At 43.7% G+C, this 23,378-nt stretch overlaps 1 protein-coding gene across 1 annotated transcript in view; it reads right to left on the minus strand.

The window, feature by feature from the left end:
• Positions 1-23,378, minus strand: part of ABCA13 (ATP binding cassette subfamily A member 13) — a 2,590,787-nt gene that overhangs the window by 2,435,198 nt on the left and 132,211 nt on the right. The gene's annotated exons all lie outside the window — the stretch shown is intronic.

Genomic DNA, 23,378 nt, shown 5'->3' on the forward strand with positions numbered 1-23,378 from the left:
ATGCAGGGTAGATATTGGCTTAAACGGCTCTAACTGGTTTCTCCAGTATATGCAGTTAGAGATATAGGGCTTAGCGTTTGGTGGACGGGTCACTCCATCACAAACTTCACAGATAATATATCCACTTTTCTACAAGTATCATAGGATATGATGTGCTTGTAGTAAGGCAGACAGTAGATCCATCACATTAGTGACAGAGTAACCTGTACGCCAAACTCAAAGTCAGGTCTTTAAAGCTTGATGTTTGAAATTTCCACTTGCAGATATTAGTCGCAAATTGAGCACCCATTTTTTGCAAGTGGAAAGGAATTTTGTGAGCACAGCTAGGTACTAACAGGTTGGTTCACAAAATTCTGAACTGTAGTAAGTCGCAATCTGAGCTACCTCATCAATTTTAATGAGCTGTGTTGTAAATTGCAATTATCTGCATTTGGGTGCCATCACAGTGATGGTGGCCTGCTGGAGACAGCAGATCACCATACCTGTGATCACATTTTCAGTAAAGTCACTTTTTTATGCAGCCTGTTTTTTCATATAGTAAACAGGCCAGTATTTAAAAATAGAAAGTTTTTATTTTGTTTGAGAGTTGGCAATGATATTGTGGACCACTGCCTACTATGCAACATACTATTTTTTAACATTCAGAAAGTGGAAGAGGTCCCAAGGGGTCCCTTCCCCATTTGCAGATGGGATAACACGTCTTTTGACGTGTAGGAAGAACGTTAATGTTTTGTGACCAGATTTTAGTTGCAAAACATTGATGCATACCTTAAAAAATTTCTGTCTGTAGGGGATGCCCTCAACACTCCCTTTCCAAATAGCGTTTGGTAATTGTAGGAAATCTATCTTTTCTATGTTGTCACCCCAGACTTATTGTGGTTTGCTAGATCCTATTTTATTGCTGGGTTTCAGACTCTGCACACTCTGTGTGTATGTGCTCAGGCCCCTAAAACATGGAGACATTGGCTAATCCCTGTTTACAATATTTAACTCTGCCATAATGTCAGACTACATGGTGTGGAATTGCACACATGATATGCAAAGTTATCTTTTTCTTGGTGTTATTCAAAGCTTCAAAAATGAATATCTCAGGTTTTCCTTATTGAAGTTTTATCATTTTGGTGCCATGTGTTTATTAAATCTTAGTCTATTTTTTCTAATTAAATTTGAGATGTTTATCTTTTTTTGCATTTTGACTTTATTACTATTCTGGTACTTCATACATACTTTGCACATTGCCATAAGTTAAGCCTTTCTGCTCTGTGCCAAAGTCCCAGGTTGAGCTCAGGATAATTTAGTGACTTTAAGGGTTCACCATGACAAGAGTTGTGATTACTCCTTGAGTTGGACAGTCGCCCACTCCAAATAATAATCTAAATTCTTACATTGGTGTTCAACTGTGGAATTCAGGATTCGTGCTTTGCAGTATCATACAGTGATTTTAAAATTAAGAATCCCTTTCTTAATTGACATTAAACATTGACTTTTTTGATTTTTTATTTGCGTATGGTTCTAATTCAGTCACTTAGAAAAGAAAATTCTCAATTCGGATTTTTCCCGTCAATGTTTCTACCTTTTTTGGGAAAACATACACAATTTAGGGAGTGATACCCTATTGGCCAAAGGGCAGCTGCCAAGGTTAAGAATGCCCTCATGAAGGAGTTCTCATATGCAAATTTGATAATAGACCAGAGAAGTTTGCCTCAAATTCAGAAATAGCCAGAAGCAATCTTTTGCTGCGACGTAGTTAGGGTAAGGGGCACTCAGCTGGTTACACATGTGCACTTGTTATGTGTGTGTGAGACTACCATCCTGCACAGCCTGGTAACTGCCCGCAGGTCGCCTGGGACAGGGGGACTCTGCATGGTTAGAACTTGAACAGGAATAGGCAATAAAATATTAGTGGGCACTCACAAGTAAAGTCATTGTGATATACTGTTTTATCTGCAGTGACACTTTATTATATACATAAGGGGAAATCTTCCCTTGGGCTTATAAAGTCCTGTGAGGTATGAAACTGGGGTTAAAAAGTTATGCCCAGTTCATATTTGCAGGTCCTAAGACCAAGGATGAATATTTTATGATTCATCCAGAATTGTCATGTTTCCCCAGCTCAGGTAGGATCAAAGTCCAGGGCTTTTGTCACTCTGCTGTGCTAAGTTAATTACATTTCTCTCCAGCAGCACGAACAAAGGCCTCCCCATACAAAAGAAGTCATTAACAGTGCTTTCCTTGGCTCCTGAGGAATAAGGCGTAGGGAAGAAAGACTGTGGCTGTTAATTACCTGACACATTGTACCAGGGCTGGGGACAGCACAGACCCACTGATAAAAGGAGGAAACCCAGAACACTAGAGCCAACACAGGAGGAGACTCCTCTTTAAAGGTTTGGTGGAAAAGGCCCGGGCAGTGATATCAGTGAAGGATTAAGCTGAAACTACAAAGCAGATGTGACTCCTGGATGATGCCATGAGTGCCGTGCTCTCCATCCCACTGGAATCAAGCTATCCTCGCTGAAGATGGGTGAAACCCCGAAACCGGTCCTAGGATGCTTGTTTCCAGTCCAGGGAGGACCTGGCTTGGCAGTTCGGGCTGGACTGTTCCCATGAGGCACAGGGTCAAGACTGATTTGCAAATGGCTAGGTCCAAACTGGAAAGGCATGGTGAGCAAAAAAACGATGGATTTAGGCCCAGATCTCTGTACTGGGGTGATTGTATGACATTGTTCTGCATTCTGTCCATCAACTGTTTTTTTTGCATTTGTCACCCCGACTGGGACGGGTATGCTCAGACGTGAGTCCCGTGTTCTCCATGAAACTGGAATCAAGCTATCCTGTCTGAAGAGGGGTAAAACCCCGAAACCAGTCCTAGGATGCTTGTTTCCAGTCCAGGGAGGACCTACCTTGGCAGTTCGGGCTGGACTGCTCTCATGAGGCACAGGGTCAACACTGATTTGCATATGGCTGGGTCCAAACTGGAATGGCATGGTGAGCAAAAAAACAATGGATTTAGGCCCAGATCTCTGAACTGGGGTGATTGTATGACATTGTTCTGCATTCTGTCCATCAACTGTTGTTTTTGCATTTTTAACCCTGAGTGGGACGGGTATGCTCAGACGTGAGTCCCGTGCTCTCCATGCCACTGGAATTAAGCTATCCTGGTTGAAGAGGGGTGAAACCCCGAAACCGGTCCTAGGGTGCTTGTTTCCAGTCCAGGGAGGACTGGCTTGGCAGTTCAGACAGGACTGTTCCCATGAGGCACAGGGTCAAGACTGATTTGCAAATGGCTAGGTCCAAACTGGAAAGGCATGGTGAGCAAAAAAACAATGGATTTAGGCCCAGATCTTTGGACTGGGGTGTTTGTATAACATTGTTCTGCATTCTGTCCATCAACTGTTGTTTTTGCTCTTGAATTGTCATGCTGTGCAGCAGGGTTGAGACAGGGGTGGAGAGGTTATGTGGCTGGGTCCAAACTGGGATGGCATTGTAAGCAAAATAAAAAAGGAATTTAGGCCCAGGTCTCTGTACTGGGGTGATGTATGACATTGTTCTGCATTCTGTCCATCAACTTTTGTTTTTTCATTTGTTATCCCGAGTGGGACGGGTATGCTCAGACGTGAGTCTCGTGCTCTCCATGCCACTGGAATCAAGCTATCCTGGCTGAAGAGGAGTGAAACCCAGAAACCGATCCTAGGATGCTTTTTTCCAGTCCAGGGAGGACCTGGCTTGGCAGTTCGGGCTGGACTGTTCCCATGAGGCACAGGGTCAAGACTGATTTGCAAATGGCTAGGTCCAAACTGGAAAGGCATGGTGAGCAAAAAAACAATGGATTTAGGCCCAGATCTTTGGACTGGGGTGTTTGTATAACATTGTTCTGCATTCTGTCCATCAACTGTTGTTTTTGCTCTTGAATTGTCATGCTGTGCAGCAGGGTTGAGACAGGGGTGGAGAGGTTATGTGGCACCATGGGATTGGCCTGGGTGCCTTGCTTCTAGAACCATCCATCTCCTTCTATAAACTGTTCCACAAGAGAGAGAGAGAGGGCTTTTGGTGCCTTTTTTTATTTTTGCTGCTGGATCTTGGCACTGTGACAGCCATGGACAACCGGATGCAGAAACCTCCTGATGCCCAAAAGAGCCAAGGACTCTGCCCTAGTTTACCCAAGGAACAGTGGGCCTCGCCAAGGGCCTGTGAGGCTGGCCTCTTACTGCCCCAAGGACCAGTTGGGGAAAAGATCTGGACTTATGCACCCAGACACAAAGACCGGAAGGAAAGCTGGTCAAGCAAGGGAGTGGACCTAACTCATACAAAGTACACTGCTTTTTAAGACAGGAAGCTGTATAAACTACTTCTGGTGTATAGAGTTTACCACCAGGAGTGTCTTGCTGGACAGAAGTTGGGAGTTTGTATCATATATAGACAACTTTTGAATATTAAGTGCCACTCTCATTGGCGGTAGCCTGCTTGACCACAGGTCACATGTGAACAATTTCCCTGCATACTACAGTTCCCAGAAGGCAGCTGTAACAGGTGAGTGTTGTATGGGGAGAGCTTTTCAAATGGTAGCTCCTGTGGGCATAGATGAAATCCAAAAGTGCATAGTGTCCGATGAAGGTACCTGTTGAAATGACTGTCATAGGGCTTCCTAGGTCCCCAAACGCTCAAGTCCCATGTACATAGACCGCTGGGCCGTAAATCAAGGTTTCAGATAACCTGATTATTCGTGAAGTCACAAAGCTGCACATGACAGCAGCCCATGGCTAGTTCTGCACTACGAGGCGGGCCAGAGTCTTTCCGATCCCTCGGATGAAAAATGAAAGCTGCAACAGCTGGTCACCAGCGTCCCTCCGGCCACAAACAGAGCGGGACCTCCCACACGCCACTGGTTAGCGTGTAAAGATAAAGTTCAATCTCCTTCACAAAATGAAGCAGAGGCCTCACAGGGGAACGTAGGAAGACCTTTAATGCGACAGGCAATTTGGGCATAATGTATTTCAGCTAACAAGCCTTCTTTGGATGCCTAATGTCCCACCCCCACTTTTGAATATTCAGTGCCACTCCCATTTGCGGTAATCCGCTTGGCCACAGGTCACATGTGAACAACTTCTCTGCATACTACAGTTCCCAGAAGACAGCTGTAACAGGTGAATGTTGTATGGGGAGAGCTTTTCGAATGTTATCTCCTGTGGGCATAGATGAAATCCAAAAGTACGGAGTGTCCGATGAAAGTCCCTGTTGAAATGACTGTCATAGGGCATCCTCTTTCAGTGAACCGAATTACTCGTGAACTCAAGAGCTGCACATGACAGCAGCCCATGGCTAGTTCTGCACTACGAGGCAGGCCAGAGTCTTTCCGATCCCTCGGATGAAAAATTAAAGCTGCAACAGCTGGTCACCAGCGTCCCTCCGGCCACAAACAGAGCGGGGCCTCCCACATGCCACTGGTTAGCGTGTAAAGATAAAGTTCAATCTCCTTCACAAAAAGAAGCAGAGGCCTCACAGGGGAACTTAGGAGGACCTTTAATGCGACAGGCAATTTGGGCATAATGCATTTCTGCTAACGAGCCTTCATCAGATGCCGCCAAGTTAAGGGTACTGCTCCACCCCCACTTTTGAATATTAAGGGCCACTCCAATTGGTGGTAGTCCGCTTGATCACAGGTCACATGTGAACAACTTCTCTGCATACTGCAGTTCCCAGAAGTCAGCTGTAACAGGTGAGTGTTGTATGGGGAGAGCTTTTCGAATGGTAGCTCCTGTGGGCATAGATGAAATCCAACAGCGGTTGCCAGTAGTTATGTATAATTAGGACCTAGTTACCATAGGAAAACTTTCTATTCCCAATAGCTTTGACGCCGGATGACGAACCTTCGCGAAATTTTCAAAACTTGTGAGGCGCTCCGAACCGCTCCTATCCTGAAAGTTTCGGGGCGATTTGGTAAGCGTGTGCCGAGAAAAAAGGGGGGTCCCAAAATGTGTTTTCTCCGTGTTATTTTCCATCGGAAACTTTAGACACAGCTAAAGCCCGAACTGCTGAACTGAATTACTCCAAATTTGGCAAAAAGGTAGCCCTTGTTTCAGAAAGAACTCTTGTTGTTAAATGGTGTCAATCCATTCAGTAGTTTTAAAAATATTAATGGAAAAAGAAATATATATATCTGGGCGGAGCCTAACCACACATCTCATTGTGAGATCTGATTGGCTGTCAGCACATCATCCAAGAATTGTTGGCAGCTATCTTGGGACCAATATACATTATAGCACCTCATTAAAAAGCATTGCATTTAGTAGAAGGTTTTAAGACTTTAGTTACATTATTAATTGTTGATGGTACCATACTAATTTTAGGAATTGTGGTGTGTTCTAAGGTGATTTTACCATGTAAAAAAGCCTTCTGCTGGGATATCTTGAATCATGTTTGAGAGAAAACTATTTTCTCAAGCTTTTCCCACAGAGGTTTGGAAGGTGATCTATAAGCTAAACTGAGAGCATATTTTCTGTAAATTCACATTATCTTTCTCAGTCATGGGAGAATGACGTCTGACATTCTCAGTAAAATGTGGACATCCAACAAGGGCAGAGACTGTCAGTTGATTCCTTTGTGTTCTATTGCAGCTTCTCAGAGTGTTCTAAAGAACAACTAGAGCGCTAACAGTCCTACTTATGACAAAAATACTGCATACCTGAAGCCATCTTGATTGGAAGAAAGGTAACTCTTTAATTTAAAAAGGAACAAAATGAGGGGGTGCATTTTGCCATAGAAAGTATTATTAGTGCTGCAGAAATAAAAATTAGGGCACATTTGGAGAGACTTCTCAAATCCTCTTCTATTTCATTAAAAAGTTCTGACATGCAGGCTGAAACATGCACTTTCAACACCAGCAGCAGACTTCCCTGGTGAGCAGTAGCTTTACTACAGTGATCTAATAAGCAACTAGAGTTCTAACACTCTGAATTTATGGTAAATGTGTGACACATCTGAATGCCTTCCTCATAGACTCAAAGTAAAAAACTGAAAGTATTTCCTACTAAGGAGACTGTGGTAAATGAGGAAATTAAGAAATTTCATAACAAATAAGTCTCCCAAGATGGCCACTAGAGACTGAAGAGCCCAAATGTAGCACAAATATCACCCCGATGTATCCCAAGTATAGCTCAATGACAGAATGCCCCAGAGTGTTCTAAAGAACAACTAGAGCACTAACAGTCTTACTTATGACAAAAGTATGGCACACCTGACGGGAATAAAGTGGAAACACTTACAACATTTAATTTGCAAAGGAAAGAAATGAGAGGGTTCATTTTGCCATAGAAATTATGATTAGTGCTTGCGAAAAAAAAATTAGGGCACATTTTGACTTCTCAAATCCTCTTTATTTCATTAAAAAATTCCGACATGCAGACTGAAACATGCACTTTGAATACCAGAAGAAGACTTCCCTGGTGAGCAGTGGCTTTACTACAATTATCTAATGAGCAACTAGAGTGCTAACATTCAGAATTAATGGCAAATGTGTGACACATCTGAATGCCTTCTTGATGGAACCAAAGTGAAAAAATGAAAGCATTTCCTACTGAGGAGACTGCAGTAAATGAGGAAATTAGGAAACTTCATAACAAATAAATCTCCCAAGATGGTCACCAGAAACGAAAGAGCCCAAATGTAGCACAAATATCATCCAGATGTAGCCCAATGACAGAAGAGTGCAAAACACTTTTTATTTGTTGTGTTTTTGTAGTTTTATATAGTACAGACCTGTCAGGTATTGGAGTGCTTTACATGAGCATTGGTTACATCACACAAGAACAAATTCAGTTTGGTTGTAAACATGGGGAGATTAAGTGGTTTGACCAGAATCACAGAATGTCGAGCTGAAGTAGAAACTCCAACCTGGTTCCCCAGTTGCAAAGTCTGCAGCTCTGGAAGTAACACCACATCCTCTCCCCTAAGTGCAACATTTAATCAAGTGATCAACATAAATATAACAAATAATTTAAAAGTGCTTTGTCGTTATTTGAACACTCAGAACACATCACCTCACTTTAGTTTTTTAGAGCACTATCCATAATTTTGTTGCAAATAAGACCTAAAGGAAATGCTCTAGGTATTACAATTTTCTTTACATCAAAATGACGTCAGGCGTTCCATACTTTTGTAATAACTATAGAATGTTAGCAATCTAGTTGTTCATTGGTATACTGTTGAGAGGCAGGGGCCAGGGGCACGAACTCTGAAAAACTCTGAAAATTGAAGGCAGGAATGAGGGTGCAGACTCAACAATTATAACACTGGGCAGGCAGGAAGGGCAGTGACAGCACAACAGACTATGGAGGGCAGTGGAAAGGGGGCAGGGGAACAAACCAACAATACAGGACTCGCAAGAGAGGTTGCAGCAATATAATAGACCATTGTGGGCAGAAGGAAGAGGCAGTGGTAGTACAACCATACATGCCAACAGACCTGATTCAGCCAGGAAACGTCCAATGTTTTTAAGCCCAAATGGGCTTTATTTGATCTGTCTCCTGTCTACAATCTTTTCTTTTTCAATGTAAGTCAAAGGGGAAAATCAATACCTCAGTTTTTTTTCAAAATCTCCCTCTTACCAAGTTCAAATGTTAGCAAGTATGGTACAATGGATCATGGAAGGCAGGAGGAATTGGGGTAGGGACATGGACTCGGATAACACAGGACAGGAGGGACATGGAGAGGTGCACCAAACTGACCCTACAGGGCAGGCATCATGGTTTGCAGCAGCACAATACACCACACAGGGCATGCGGGATGGGAGTTCAGCACAACAATCCATAGAAAGCAATAGGGAGAGGACAGGACCATGCACATGGAGAACAGAGAGCAGAGGGGAAAGAGGCAGTGGCAGGGGAAAGCATAATGGACCATAAAGGGCAATGGAACAGACATGCCAGGAGGGAGGTAATAGGGGTCTGCCCATGGAAACAGAGGGCTGGGGGCAAGGGGGCAGGGCAGGAGCAGCAAGATAACCATGCGGTCAGGCAGGATGGGCACTAGAAGCAATACACACCATGGAGAGCAACAGTGAGGCATAATGGCATACACAAAGACCATGGAGGGAAGGTGGGAGGTGGTCAGGGGCAGCTAGCTGACCACACAGGGAAGGTGGGAGGGGCTATGGTAGCACAGAAGACCATGCATGGCAAGCAGGAGGGTTAGTGGCAGCACAATGGCTATGATGGGAAATAAGGAGGGTGCAGGGGCATGCACAAAGGACCATGGAGGATAGAAAGGAAGGTCAGGACCTGGGTACAGACAAGAGAGTTCAGGGGAAGGAGCCTCACAACAGACCACGCGGGGCAGGCAGGAGGAGCAGTTGCAGCACAACAGATCAAGGGAGGCCAGAAGGGTGTGGCAGTAAAATGGGCCATGGAGGGCAGGAGGAAAGGGATAGGGGCATGGAATGTGGACAGGCAGGGTGGAGGTGGCAGGGACAGTTTACAGTCATCTGACTATGTTAGGCATGTGGGAGGGAAGTAGCAGCTCAACAGAAAACTCAGAGTAGATAGGAGTGGCAGGTCCATGGAACATGGTGGGCAAAAAGGATAGAGCAGGGGCATGCACACAGACATCGGAGGGCAGGGGGAAGGAGAATAGGGGCAGCAAGCTAAGCACAGAGGCTAAGCGGGAGGTCAATGATGGGGCATTGAATTGGGCAATGGAGGGCATGAGGAGTGGACTAGTACAGCATGCCAAATGGAGAGCAGTGGCAGCACACCAGACCATGCATGGCAAGAGGGAAGAGGCTAGTCCATGGATTCAGACAACAGAGGATAGGGAGGAGGTGGATGGAGCAGCAAGCTAACTGTTTAGAGAAGGAGAGAAGGTCAGTGGCAGAACAACGGCCACACAGGGCTGTAATAAGGGAGCAGGGACATGGATTTGGACAATGGGTGGCTAGAAGGAGGGAAGGCAGGAGCAGCAAGCTTGGGTGGGGGCAGCCCAAGGCCAGGCCCTGCTTCCAATCCCCCACCATATGCATCTTACTTAATGTTAAAAATAAACAGTAATTTGCTGAAAAAAACAAAGATTACAGGGATGGTATAGTTAGACTCAGATTTCACTCATACTCAACCAGTGAAAATCAGCAGTTATAGTTACCTGAGCTAACTATAACTTACGTCCCGGCAATGTACTGCTAATGACCTCAGACATTACATCATTCATGACATGGTCAGTTACATCACTCATGACATCTCAAATGAGCTGTGAATGGAATGGAACTATAATCGCTAAAACTTTATTTAGGGATAACGTGTGTATATTAACACGCCTTTTATTATTTTCTTTCGTGTAAGAACCATTATAATATGAAAAGTGCCCAGATTAATATGGCTGTTAGACTTTCACTTTAAAGTAATGTGTAGTCCATTGTTTATGTTGATGTTTGCAATCCTAAGTATGTTTATTAAAATAAGTCATGTTGACGAACACATATGTATGGCCGTCACGAGGCAAGATATGCTGAAATAACATTGTGTGCATATTAGCACTTGTTTTCTTTTCTTTATTGTATAAATTCCTGAATTTTCACATCGTGACCAGGCCAATATGGCCGCCAGCTTTTTGGATTAAAGTAACATGTAGTTCTTTGTTAATGTTGGCATTTGGAGGCATTTGTACATTTAAAAAAGGATGCTACAATGACGGCTTGTATCGTTATCAAGGTTCGGACGAGCCGAAACACGTGGATCATGTCCTTTGCAGATTAAATACTTCCAAACTACAACCTGAGTGCTGATTCCTTCCTTGTAAGAGTGAGAGGAGATTAAATACATATATATAAAATTCACTGAAAGAAACACAAGTTTCATGGACATTATAGTTAGAAATTAACATTTAAAAAACCTCAGAAATTCACTGAAAAAAACACAGGTTTCATGGACGTCATAGTTAGTTTGACAACGATCTGATCTGGCCCTTATCAATCAAAGACTAGACAAAATCGAAGAAACAATCTCCTCCTTTCCTGTCCGGCTACAAGAAGCAGAGACTAGGATTTCCGGCCTGGAGGATAATATGAGCAATGTAAAAAAAGAGGTTACATCTCTTTTCAAAACCTCTAAGTCTCTTGAGCTTAAATTGGACGAAATTGAAAACTATAACAGGAGATCGAACCTTAGAATCGTGGGAGTTCCCGAGAAAATCGAGGGTTCTGATATGAAGCAGTGGCTTACCTCCTTCTTTCTCAGCGAGGTCATTCCAGAATTCAAGGGAGATTTAACGATTACACACGCCCATCGTGTCCCTGCACAACCGTTTCCCAACTCCACTCTACCTCGGACTATTCTTGTTAACTTCTCAGATATCAGAGTAAAAGAGACTATTCTTTCTAAGGCCTTCAAGAAAGGCAATTTTCGGTTAACTCATCCACTAAATGTCGGATCTTTTCGGACATGTCTGCTGCTGCAGCTAGGAGGAGGAAGGAATTCGTTAAAATGCTGCAAATGTTTAAACACAGGGGTGCGCAAGCAATGATTGCTCAGCAATCAAAATTGAAAGTTTTGGTGAAGGGTAAATTCCATTTATTTACGGATATTGATGAAGCACAGGGGCTGCTACGTCTGATCTCCCAGGATTAATGTTCCTTGTTTGCGAGGCTGCCTAATGAACTCTTGTAATGGTTGTGTTCTTTTTTTTCATGAGATATGGAATCTAGTAGGTTGCCAATATATGTTCTTAAGTCTGCTTTGTTTGTGATGGGGAGGAGGGGCGGGGTCAGGACTGGACTCATAGGAAGGTCAAGGGGTGCTAATCCAAGGCACCTTAAGGGTAGGGGTGGGCCAATATGGCCAGCGTGGGGGAAGGGCCATAAAGGAGGGGGGGCCTACATGGGTAGGAGGGGTCAAGGAGGGCAGGGGGCACGAAATCAAAAAAAGAAGTCTTGGATATGTGCATGTAATTTCTTTCTTTTTAGCTGGGCTAAGTACGTTATGAATACTGGAATGGGCCTTTTTTTGAAAAATGCGGTATCTAATTGGTTCACAATCAGTTTGAAAGCTTGAGTGTGGGGTGCTTTTTGTCTTTACTCTTTAGTATGGGGCTAAAAATTATTTCTTTCAACGTAAATGGTCTAAACAATAGGAAAAAAATGAGAGCAATAGAATTATGGGCCAAAACGCAACAACCTGATGTGATTCTATTACAAGAGACCCACTTACCTAGATTAAAAATTGAGGAATTCTCTATGTTTAAAAGCTGGGCCTCTTATAGAGTATTCTCTTCATGTTCAGAGTCACGGAGGGGAGTGGCGTTATTTGTTAGTAAAAAATTAGAGGCCCAGATCGGTCAAGTGGAACAAGGGGGGTCGGGCCGTTGGTGCTGGGTCAAATAGAACTAATCCTGTTACGTTAGTGAGTTTTTATGCTCCAACAGAGGATACTCCTGAGATTTATGAGGAGTTTTTCCATTCTTTGTTGATGGTCAAGGGTGAGATTATTATTGGTGGGGATTCAAGCCTAAATCTCACAGGTCTATTATGAATAATATGTTGCTATTTAACTTGTGGGACCGAAATCAAAATCCGCACAAAAAAGAATATACTTGTTGGTCCGGTAGATTTAAATCTTCTTCACGAATTGATTTTTTTCTAATCTCACGTCAAATAATTTTTTCTAAACAGATGATGCTTCACAACGGGTTCTCGGATCATGCTATGATCATTATGGAACTGGGATTGACAGATAGGGCAAGAACCCCTAAACGTTGGGTCTTTAATAAAAAATTCTTGGCTGATGACACTTGGGTGGAGGCTATTAAAACTGAGATTTCAGCCTTTTTTTCTCGGAATATAGGAACTGCCCCCCTCAATTTTGTGTGGGACTCGTTTAAGGCATATATTCGCGGCCTAGTGATTGGTAGAGATGCAGCAGATTTTTCAGCAGTTAAGAATAAAAATAAATTGCTCCAACAAAAAATTCAGGCTTTGACTGAACTCAGGCAACAAAATTCTGCTAGATCGGTTCAAGATCAATTAAATGCGGCCAAACGTGAGCTCTCTCAGGAGCTCTATACTCAGAGTGATGAGATCTTTCGCAAGAGCTCACAAAAAATGTATGAAGAGAGTAACTACACTGGCAAACTCCTGGCGTGGCAGGCCAGAGAGCAAGCCTCGACTAATCTCATACACTCCCTATATTCTCCAGACACTCTTAGGGATACATCGGTCCCTGCTGAAATTGGAGAAATAATGATCGCTCACTATAAAAGGATCTATAATACTCAATCGACGATAGATTATCAAAAATTATTGAATTATCTGGAAAAGTACTCTCTTCCCACTCTTTCCCCTGTAGGTCAATTTAGTATGGCATCTCCATTCACTAGAAAGGAAGAAGAGAAAGTTGTACACAGCTTCCACTAGGGAAAGCGGCCGGACCGGACGGGTTTCCCTCAGAGTTTTTTAAAGTTTTTTTTACTGCGTTCTCAGATGTTTTCGTTCAATTATTAAACTTTATGTTGTTGGGTGGATATATCCCGGATTCTTTCAGGGAAGGTACAGTAGTAAGTTTTCTTAAAAAAGGTAAACCCCCCAACGACCCAAATTCTTATAGACCCATCACGCTTCTTAACACAGATTACAAAATTACCACTAAATTATTATCTACACGATTTAACTCTTTTTCTTCAGATTTGATTCACGCAGACCAGAATGGCTTTGTTGCTGGCAGGCAGCTCTTGACTAACACTCATTTTTTAGCAGAGGCTTTGGATTTTTTTGAGTCACGTAAGATCCCCGCTTTAATTTTATTATTTGATGCCGAAAAAGCTTTTGATTTGGTGGTATGGGAGACACTTTTTATTATTTTACAGCACTTCGCTATCCCAAAGGTAGTTATAAACTTAATTCGCAGTCTCTATTCAGGGCCTAGGGCTAATATTATAATCAATGCAGAGTCTGTGTGGCTAGTATCGGTTAAACATGGTACTAGACAAGGCTGCCCACTGTCTCCGGTATTATTTGCCTTTTTTATCGAACCCTTAGCAACTGCAATTAGGAAAGCTCCTCTTTTATTCCCCCCAATTAATTTGATGCCTAAAATCAAACTTTATGCAGACAATATAATTTTGTTAATTAAGCCGGAATTGCAATGCCAAACACTTGCACTTCAAATATTTGAAGAGTTTGAGGCGTTGGGGGGCTATAGGATAAACAAAAAAAAAACGAAATCTTAGTATGCAGGAGTATTAATCCTGTAATTCACCCTGATTTAAGATCATGCATTAATAACAAACCGAAAAGATATTTGGGGGTTATGTTCTCTCCCGCAGTTTCAGATCTTTACAGCTTGAACTTTATACCATTGCTGCAGAAGGTACGAGCAATGTTCGAAAGATGGAATCCCCTACCATTAACTATTATTGGCAGGGTCGCATTAATTAAGATGTCGGTCCTCCCTTTATTTAATTTTTTATTTTCAACAATTCCTTGTGCTCTGCCGGCATCTTTTTTTTCCAAAGCTGAAGCCTTGTTCTCTTCAGTTATTTGGGCCAAAAAGACGCCTCGTATTGCATTGAATACGTTATTCGAAGATAAGGGAAAAGGTGGACTGGCCCTTCCCAACCTTAAAGACTATTACAATGCATATTTGGCTCAATTCATGACCAGATTCAAGGATAATAATCAGCAACTCTTTATACATTTTTTCATTGATTTGATTTGTGAAGAATCCCAGATTCCCTCCCCACTTAAATTATTTAAATCTCCAAAAACAGTCAGGTATAAGGTGCTGCACTGGTTTTTTTAAGAGACGCTCAGCACTCCTAAAGAGATACTCCCTTTCGTTTCTTAATACATCCTCTTCCCTCTGCTCGGCTTTTTCATTCTTCGGAGTGGATATCAGTATGGATCTACTAGAAAAATGGCAGAAGATAGGGTTTAAGATATTAAGCGATTTTATGAAAGATGGCGCTTGGATTAGGATGTCTGATATGTCAACCTTGGTTCAAGGTAATTTCCTATTGCTGGGATCATATAAGTTGATTTATGGAATCTTGATCCAACTAGATCCCTTCACTCCTCTTTTCCCCTGCTCCGTTATTTAATGATTTATTTTGTTTAATACAAGAAAGAAAGCCGGGGGAGTGGAAACGATGCTTAACCGCGAATAGGGACCCGGATTTGTGTCTAAAAGCAATCAATAAGTGGCAAGGGCAGGAAAACATGGTATTAACCCCAGCTATATGGAAGAGAATTAATGTTCTGAATTTTTCCGTATTAAGAGGTGCCAATTGGCGCAGAATGCTGTTTTTTAGTAAATGGCTTCTGTACTTCACTCCGGCAATGTTTAGTAAAATGTATCCTAACTGCTCTTCCAACTGTTATAGATGTCTGCATTATAATCCTGCTAATTGGTCTCATATTGTTGCTTATTGTACCAAAATTGTACCTTTTTGGGAAGAAATATTTGCATATATACAAAACCAGTGTAAAATATCAATCTCGGTTAATGTTAAATTGATTTTGTTTGGATTTGATCCTGAATTGATGTTAGAGGGGCAACTAGTTAAACTAATTTACATAGCTATGGCTGTAGCGAGATCGCTAATTCTACAAAACTGGCGTTCACAATATTGCCCCAATCTATATGAATGGTGCTATAAAATGCAAAAAGTCAGAAATAGTGAACATTTGTATGCTCAAAGAGTTGGGGCGATTCGTAAATTTGAGAAAATCTGGGGTTCGTACTTCGATCTTAATGATTCAAATTGATTATGTTGGTTCCTTTTCTTTTTTCTGTGATTCATCTTTATGAGATGGCCTGTTGTGTGTCTTCTGATTTCATTTTGTTATCTGTATATTTTGCCTAGCATATGATATGTTAGTGTTTGATTTTGCTTGATTATCTAAGACTTCAATTTAAAAAATAAAAAAATAAAAAATAAATAGTTTGACATTTCACTCGTACAAAACAAGAGGAATTCGGCCGTTATAGTTAGTTGTGCTAACTATAACTCGCGCCCGCAATGCACTGCTAATGACGTCACATATTACATCATTCATGACATGGTCAGTGACATCACTGATGACATCACTGATGACTTCTCAAATGACATCAATGTTGACATCATCCAAGTGATCATCTGATGCACCTCCTCACACCCTAAAATACAGACAACCATTCTCGAAACCATATACACATCAATACTAGTACAGCTACAATATTCCGTGCACTATGCATGCAGACCTCTCATCAGCTATTTAGCATTGATACAGCCTTTTAAATACTCAGTTAGTACCTATGCAGTGGTGGAATCCTTCTGTCTATGCCATGTATTTCTCCAATCACCCATCCTGCACTATCTACGTATCCTATCACTTTGCCAATACCTAAGCACTTATAAATTCAACATGCTCTCTCTTTGCAGCACTGAAATTATTCTAATTCCTAGTCATGTACCTAAGGAATGGCCTAGCCAGTAAAACTAGTACAGCTACAATATTCTGTGCACTATGCATGCAGACCTCTATCAGCTACATAGCATTGATGAAGTCTTTTAAATACTCAGTTAGTACCTATGCAGTCTAGGAATCCTTCTGACAGTCCCATGCACTTCTCCATTCACCCATCCAGCACTATCTAGGTATCCTATCACTCCACCAATACCTAAGCACTTATAAATTAAGCACACACTTTTTTTGCAACACTGAAATTACTCCAGTTATTAGTCGTATACTTAAGGGATGGTGTAGTCACTGACACAAGTGCAGGTACAATATTTTGTACACTTTCCATGCAGACCTATAACCAGCTACACACTATTGATACGCTCTTCTAAATACCCAGTTAGTACCTATGCACTGTAGGAATCCTCGTGTCTGTCCCATGCAATTCTCCAATCACCCATCCAGCACTGTCTACTTATCCTATTACTCCACCAATACCTAAGCACTTATAAATTCACTATACACTCTGTTTGTAATACTGTAATGATTCTAGGTACTAGTCATGAACTTATGGAATGGCCTAGCTACTAACACAATTGCAGCAATCATATTTTGTACACTATCCAAGCAGACCTCTAACTAGCGACATACTATTGATACACTCTTCTAAATACCAAGTTAGTACTCATGCAGTGTAGGAATCGTCCAGTCTGTCCCATAAACATCTTTAATCACTTATCTACCACTATCTACTTATCCTATCATTCCACAAATACGTAAGTACTTATAAATTAAGTATTCACTCTGTTTGTAGCACTATCATCATTCCAGTTACTAGTGGTATTCTTATAAAATGACCTAGGCACCAACACAAGTACACATAAAATATTCTGTGCATAATCCCTACAAATATCTAAGCAGATACATACTATGTATTGGTCCACTCCATTTAATACTGAAGTAGTACTCATGCAGCGTAGGATACCTCCTGTCAGTTCCATGCCATTCTTCAATCACCCATCCAGCACTATGTTCTTATTGTATCAGTCTGCCAATACCTAAGCACATATGGGACAGATTTATAAGCACCCTGCGCCAACAGTACGTCACTTTTTGTAACGTAGTGATGGCGCCAGGCCCTTCTTCATATTTACAAGTAGAGGAAAAGCAACCCTACATGGTTTTTCCTCTCCTTGTAAATACGACCCCTTCATACACAGATCTTTGCGTTGAAGGGGTATTCCAAAGGTGTTGCTCGGGGTGCTCCCACGCAACACCCATAGAATAAGACACATCTTCAGATTTATGAGAAATCGTAAATCTGAAGATGTGTGTGAATGCTGCGCCATCCTAGAGTTGATGTAGCAAGACGCAATGAGAAGAATTGTTTTAATTTCTCATCATTTTTTCCTCTTTCAATGCATGCTGCTTTCCACAGCATACATTGAAAGAGTAAAATGCCTTTACTGATTGTTTCTGTGTGGGAAGGTGTCCCTTCCTGCACAAAAACTATTGCTGCACGACACTGACATCCTTGCACCATGGTGCAAGGGTGCCTGTGTCACCGCATGGCTGCAGTTTGTGCAGCAGTGCAGAGGGAAGCACTGAGTTGCAACATATTCATGTACATATGTCACATCCCTGTGCTTCGGAAGGGCCACAGTGCAGTGCAGCTAAAGAGCTTGCAGTGTCACGCTCCAGTACTTCCTCATAAATCTTCACCTATAAATTCACCATACACTACTAATGCATTCTTTCAGTCAATCATGCTGTATACATATATTCAACCAAACTTTCACACATTACCTTGCAATTATAGTCCTTTCTTTAACCTGATAAGGTAGTTCTGATAAGAACTTTTTTTTTCTTCTTTTTTTCTTTTGTATTTTTGTTATTTTTTTAACAATTTTGTATTTTTTTGGTGTTCTTTCAAAAAATGAACCAAAAAAATAACGAATAAAACAGGAAACTTTTGAAATTACTTATCATTTCAAAAACAAAACAACAAAAAATAACAGTGATGGTTGCGTTGCGCAGCACAAACTGCATACATCGGCTGCTCACCGAAGCATATAAGTTTCTTACGCTTCACGCAGTGTTGTTCAAGAAAGGGGAATTCTGGCCTAATGTCCATTGTAGGTGTTCCTGAGGACGCTCCAGACTTACTTGCCAGAGCAGGTGAGGGGTTCAAAGCAGCTCGCCTCATTTCCTCAGGAGCATGATTGAGAGGATGTGTGGTCCTGAGATGCTTGTACATAGAAGCACTGCCTCTTGACAGGACTCGGTCACACATTTTGCACGTCACCTTTCTTGCATTTACTTTCTTCTCTCCAGGTGAAAAAGTGAAGATTTTACACACAACCGATTCCGGCCTCTGTGGACGTGGTGCCTCCTGAAAGAATTCATCTTCAGAAGATACTTCCACCTGCTGCTGCTGCTGTCCAGGTGCCATTATGGCTGAGATACCCGCCACCCCCTCTCAACACAATCCCCAAAGGAGGGAAACCGGAAACAGTTCTTGAAGTTTTTGGAAGTGGGAGGGAGTGACCCTCCCGGCCGTATTTATTAAAACAAAAAATTATAAACATTTTAAACATTAATGTACAATTTCATACCACATTGCGATGTTTGGCTAACCTTAACAGATTCTCTAATACAGAGGTTCTCCTAGCCGAACTAACATCCTACAAAACATTTACTTGAAATATTGAAATTGTACATCCTAACGTTTAAGGGCCAACGGCAAGGTCGTAACCGGTGTCAAGATCCCTAACCAGACATACCCCCCCCACTTGGAGGGGCGACAGCACTGAGGCGTACTCAAGTGCAACTACTACCAATTTCCCTTGACTTGACGGGGGCACTTATCAACTCGACGCCAGTTAAAGGTCGTTCGAAGACTCGTGTGAGGTATCTAGAAGGTATCGTAGACCTCCCCCCAACCCCACACAACTTACCGCATCTGCCGTCGCAGATGTCACTGGCCCCGGGAAATTCCCCAGGAGGGGGCTGTAACCCCTCCTACACAGGAAGGGGCCTTGACCGCCTTTCCTCTTCTTTCGGCGACCCATCCTTAGAAGGGACCGCCTCCCCGTTGAGGGGCCAAAGGCCACCTCCCCCGAGCGCTCCCATCCGTGTTGGGTGACGCCCACTCATAGGGATCTTCCAATTAGTGCTCACCGATCATGACCTTACCGCCACAGGCCGGATAGTTGACCGGCTATCCGGACCCCCCACACAACTCCTACCTAAAGGTCATGTTTCAACGATTTTAACCATGCTAAGAAGTCTCCCAAGAGTAACTCATTCCCCACCCACGACAAATGCACCCCATCCCCCGAATACATACTGTCATCATTAATACAGCCATGAGAAATAGAATGCAATGCCCTGGAACGGAACAACCTACTCACTTTATTGTTAAGCTTTCTAACAGAATGGTTCAAAGCAGGAATAGAGATAGCCCCCCGCCACACCTTTCGTGGAATCAAATGGGACCATGCAATCGTGCACCCCGGAACTCTCCTCGCCAACCAACTTACGGTGGAAAGCATTGCCTCCAGGAGTAGTCGTCTACCGATGGTGACCAAATCATTACCCCCAACATGCACTATAACTATAGACGGCGGTGACCTTGTCCGCCCTAATAAACCCTCGAAAAATGTTTGAAACTGGTCAATACAGAGACCGCCCCTTCCGTAGAAGGACATCCTGTACCCGTATTCCCCAGCTACGTGAATCATGTCACCTGCTTTGAATATGTCTGCGGCACGCCTCACGTATGAGTGGCCCACGACCCACACCTCCTTTTTCACAGCCGGTGATGTCTGACCGCTGGCCCGGTGTAGGGTCGACTGCATAGTCCGCCCCGCCTCGTAGGCTTGCGTAACTGAAAACCAAACAAAAACAAGAAGCGTGAGTACATTATTACAGCTTCACAACATGTGCAACCGCACGTATCTTTTGTAACAATTGGAGGACCAACGCCCCACTCGTTTCACTTGCTCAACATTAAGACCCCTGGCTGTAGCTTCCGTCGCAGCCCCTATCCGAAAGGAATGGGTCCCAAATTCGCCCGGGTTCAAGCCCGCAGCGGCAATTGACATCGCAAGCACCCGCTGAAACTGAAATTTCGTCAGTGGGGTGGCGTCAGCGTGTCTTAACAAAGTCCCCCCCCATGATGCCACCCTTCGTGCTAGGTAATCCTCTAAACACTTTACCGGACACATGGAGGACCCAGGAATCCTGCGTATGATGACGCAGTCACCCATCCCATCTTGATCAGTCTTGGATTTTACAAAGGAGACAGTCATTGTTTCTCCCCTGATCTGAACGTGTTCCTGGCACAAACCCCCTGCCACATCCAGTTTGTTCCTTGCAACTAGTTCGCTTACGCGCATTGCTCCGTGAAATGCTAGCGTAAAAGCGGCTCGGAACAGCACCGCCTCAAACTGAGATGAACATGTGGCCGGGAGTGAGGCCAACAACTGGGACAATCTATCCAAACCTATCGGGTGCCTTTCATCTACTCTGCGACCCTCAAGGCGTTGCCACCCACGCAGCGCTTTCTGTACAACGAAAGACGCTGTTGGGTCCTGGATAGCGTGCGCTCTGGCAACAAAGGAAATGGCAGCACGATGCCTCTGGGCCGTAGCCACCGACTTCCCAGCCCTACGTAAGGACATCAGGAAATTCACTACCCCTTCCTCGTGACCCCAAAGTCGCTCTCTATCACTCCCCAAAAAGGCTAAATAGGCCCGAAACGCCCCTTCGTATGCCTTCCTCGTCCTTGGTGCTAGACTCTCTCCCACGAGGTGACGAAGTTCGGGGCACCGAGAGACCAGAGAGCTTCGGGAAAGGGTGCCGGCTCTGGGTCCGCTGAGGGGAGGAAACCCGAAAAAGCCTGCATTTGAAAACGAGACAGTGCGTCAGCCGCCTGATTCATCACCCCCGGCACATGCTTTGCTCTGAATAGCACGTTCAATTGCATACATAGTAAAACAATTTCCTTAAGCAGTCTTAAAATCAGTTTACAACGTGCTGCCTGACTATTGATGCACTCGACCACGGTCATATTGTCAGACCAAAATATGACAGAGTGATCCTTGAACCCATCGGGCCATGTTCTCAAGGCCACCAAGATGGGAAACAGTTCCAGGAAAGCAATATTACTCGTCAGACCATTCTCATGCCACCATGTCGGCCATCTTTGTGCCGACCATTTCGTGCCGAAGATGGCGCCAAAACCTATGCTTCCTGCTGAATCTGTCCATAGCCCCAGCTCTTCAGAAGACACGGCTGGTTCATTCCAGACGATTCTACCATTGAAGTCCGCCAGAAATGCTAACCAAATACGCATGTCCTGGCGGATCTCGGCCGATAGTCTCGTGCGATGATGGCACTCTTTAAGGCCGGCCATCGCTTGGGCAATTGAACGGGAAAAGGGGCGGGCCATTGGTATTACCCTCAGGGCAAAATTCAACTGTCCCACCAACTGCTGTAATTGTTGCAGCGTAACTTTTGATGCATTTATACACATTTGAAGCGCAGCCCTGAACTTCAACACTTTCTCCGCTGGCAAACGGAAACACCCTTCAATGGAGTCCAACTCGATCCCCAGAAACTCGAGGCAAGTCGTAGGACCCACTGTTTTACCCAGCGCCAATGGCACACCAAACTGTTTCATTAACACACAAAATTCGGCCAAGGCCCGGCCACATTCAAGATCCCCGGCCGCCCCAAGAAACAGAAAATCATCAAGGTAGTGCATTACATCTTGGAAACCTGTTTTCTTTGTGAAGACCCATTGTAGAAAACTACTGAATTTCTCGAAATAAGCACAGGATATAGAGCACCCCATTGGCATACACCTATCCATGTAATAACAACCCTGAAACCTGAATCCCAGGAGACGCTGGTCGTCTGGGTGTACCGGGAGCAATCGGAACGCTGACTCGATATCTGACTTCGCCATCAGCGCCCCGGGCCCCAGGCGATTCAAAATGGCTACGGCCTCATCGAAGGATGCGTACCGCACCGAACACACTTCTGGATTGATTGCATCATTTACGGAAAGACCTCGCGGAGCTGATAAATTGTGAATCAGTCGGAACTCACCGGGGTCTTTCTTGGGGACTACCCCTAAGGGAGAACAAACAAAATTCTGGACCGGGGGTACACTAAACGGGCCGGCGACCCGACCTCGAGTCACCTCTTTTCGGATCTTATCCTGTACCACGGTCGTATGCTGCAGGACGGAAAGTTGATTTTTACACTTTCCCACACCCTGAAAGTCCCCTACCGGGATGCGGAAACCATACGAAAACCCGTTCCGCAGCACCCCAGCAGAAGTACGATCCGGGTATTCACTGAGCCAGGGAATCATCGCCAGGGTATCAATCGGGGTAGGTAAAGGCGCCCCTCGGACTATATTAGACCTGTTTGGCACCTCCTCTCCCCCCATTATCACCCGTTCTGGCTCTGCACAAGGACTCAGGATGGGACGACCCACAACCACTACATTCATGCTTGAATTTACACGATCCCTGGGGTCTAGTACATTTTCCCCTGTTGAAATTAAAGCAGAAACCCTTTTTCCCGGTACTGCCGGCAGGTTTCGAGTACTCGTCGGTACCCGTACCTGATCGAAAGGGCGTCCCCGCATATTGCCGGGAGGATTCGCCAACATTACTTCCCACCAACGGCATTTTTAACATCCCTGACTCCTTCATTTTATCCCAAGTCAAGGCATCATAACAATCCCAGGTTAAACTTTTATTATGCTCCTTTTCCTTTCTGAACAGATTATCGTAACAGAACCAATGATTACCCTGGTGCGATGTCGAGTACCCCATGATTCGTGATTGGTAGATTGGGAACTCGGAAAGCAACTCAGGTCTACGTTCCCCCAAGATTGATGTAAAGATTCCCCAAGCATTGCCCCAATTGCCGATATTCTCATTCA

This window comes from Lissotriton vulgaris, chromosome 4_1, assembly GCF_964263255.1.
Source record: "Lissotriton vulgaris chromosome 4_1, aLisVul1.2, whole genome shotgun sequence".
Classification (NCBI taxonomy): domain Eukaryota; kingdom Metazoa; phylum Chordata; class Amphibia; order Caudata; family Salamandridae; genus Lissotriton; species Lissotriton vulgaris.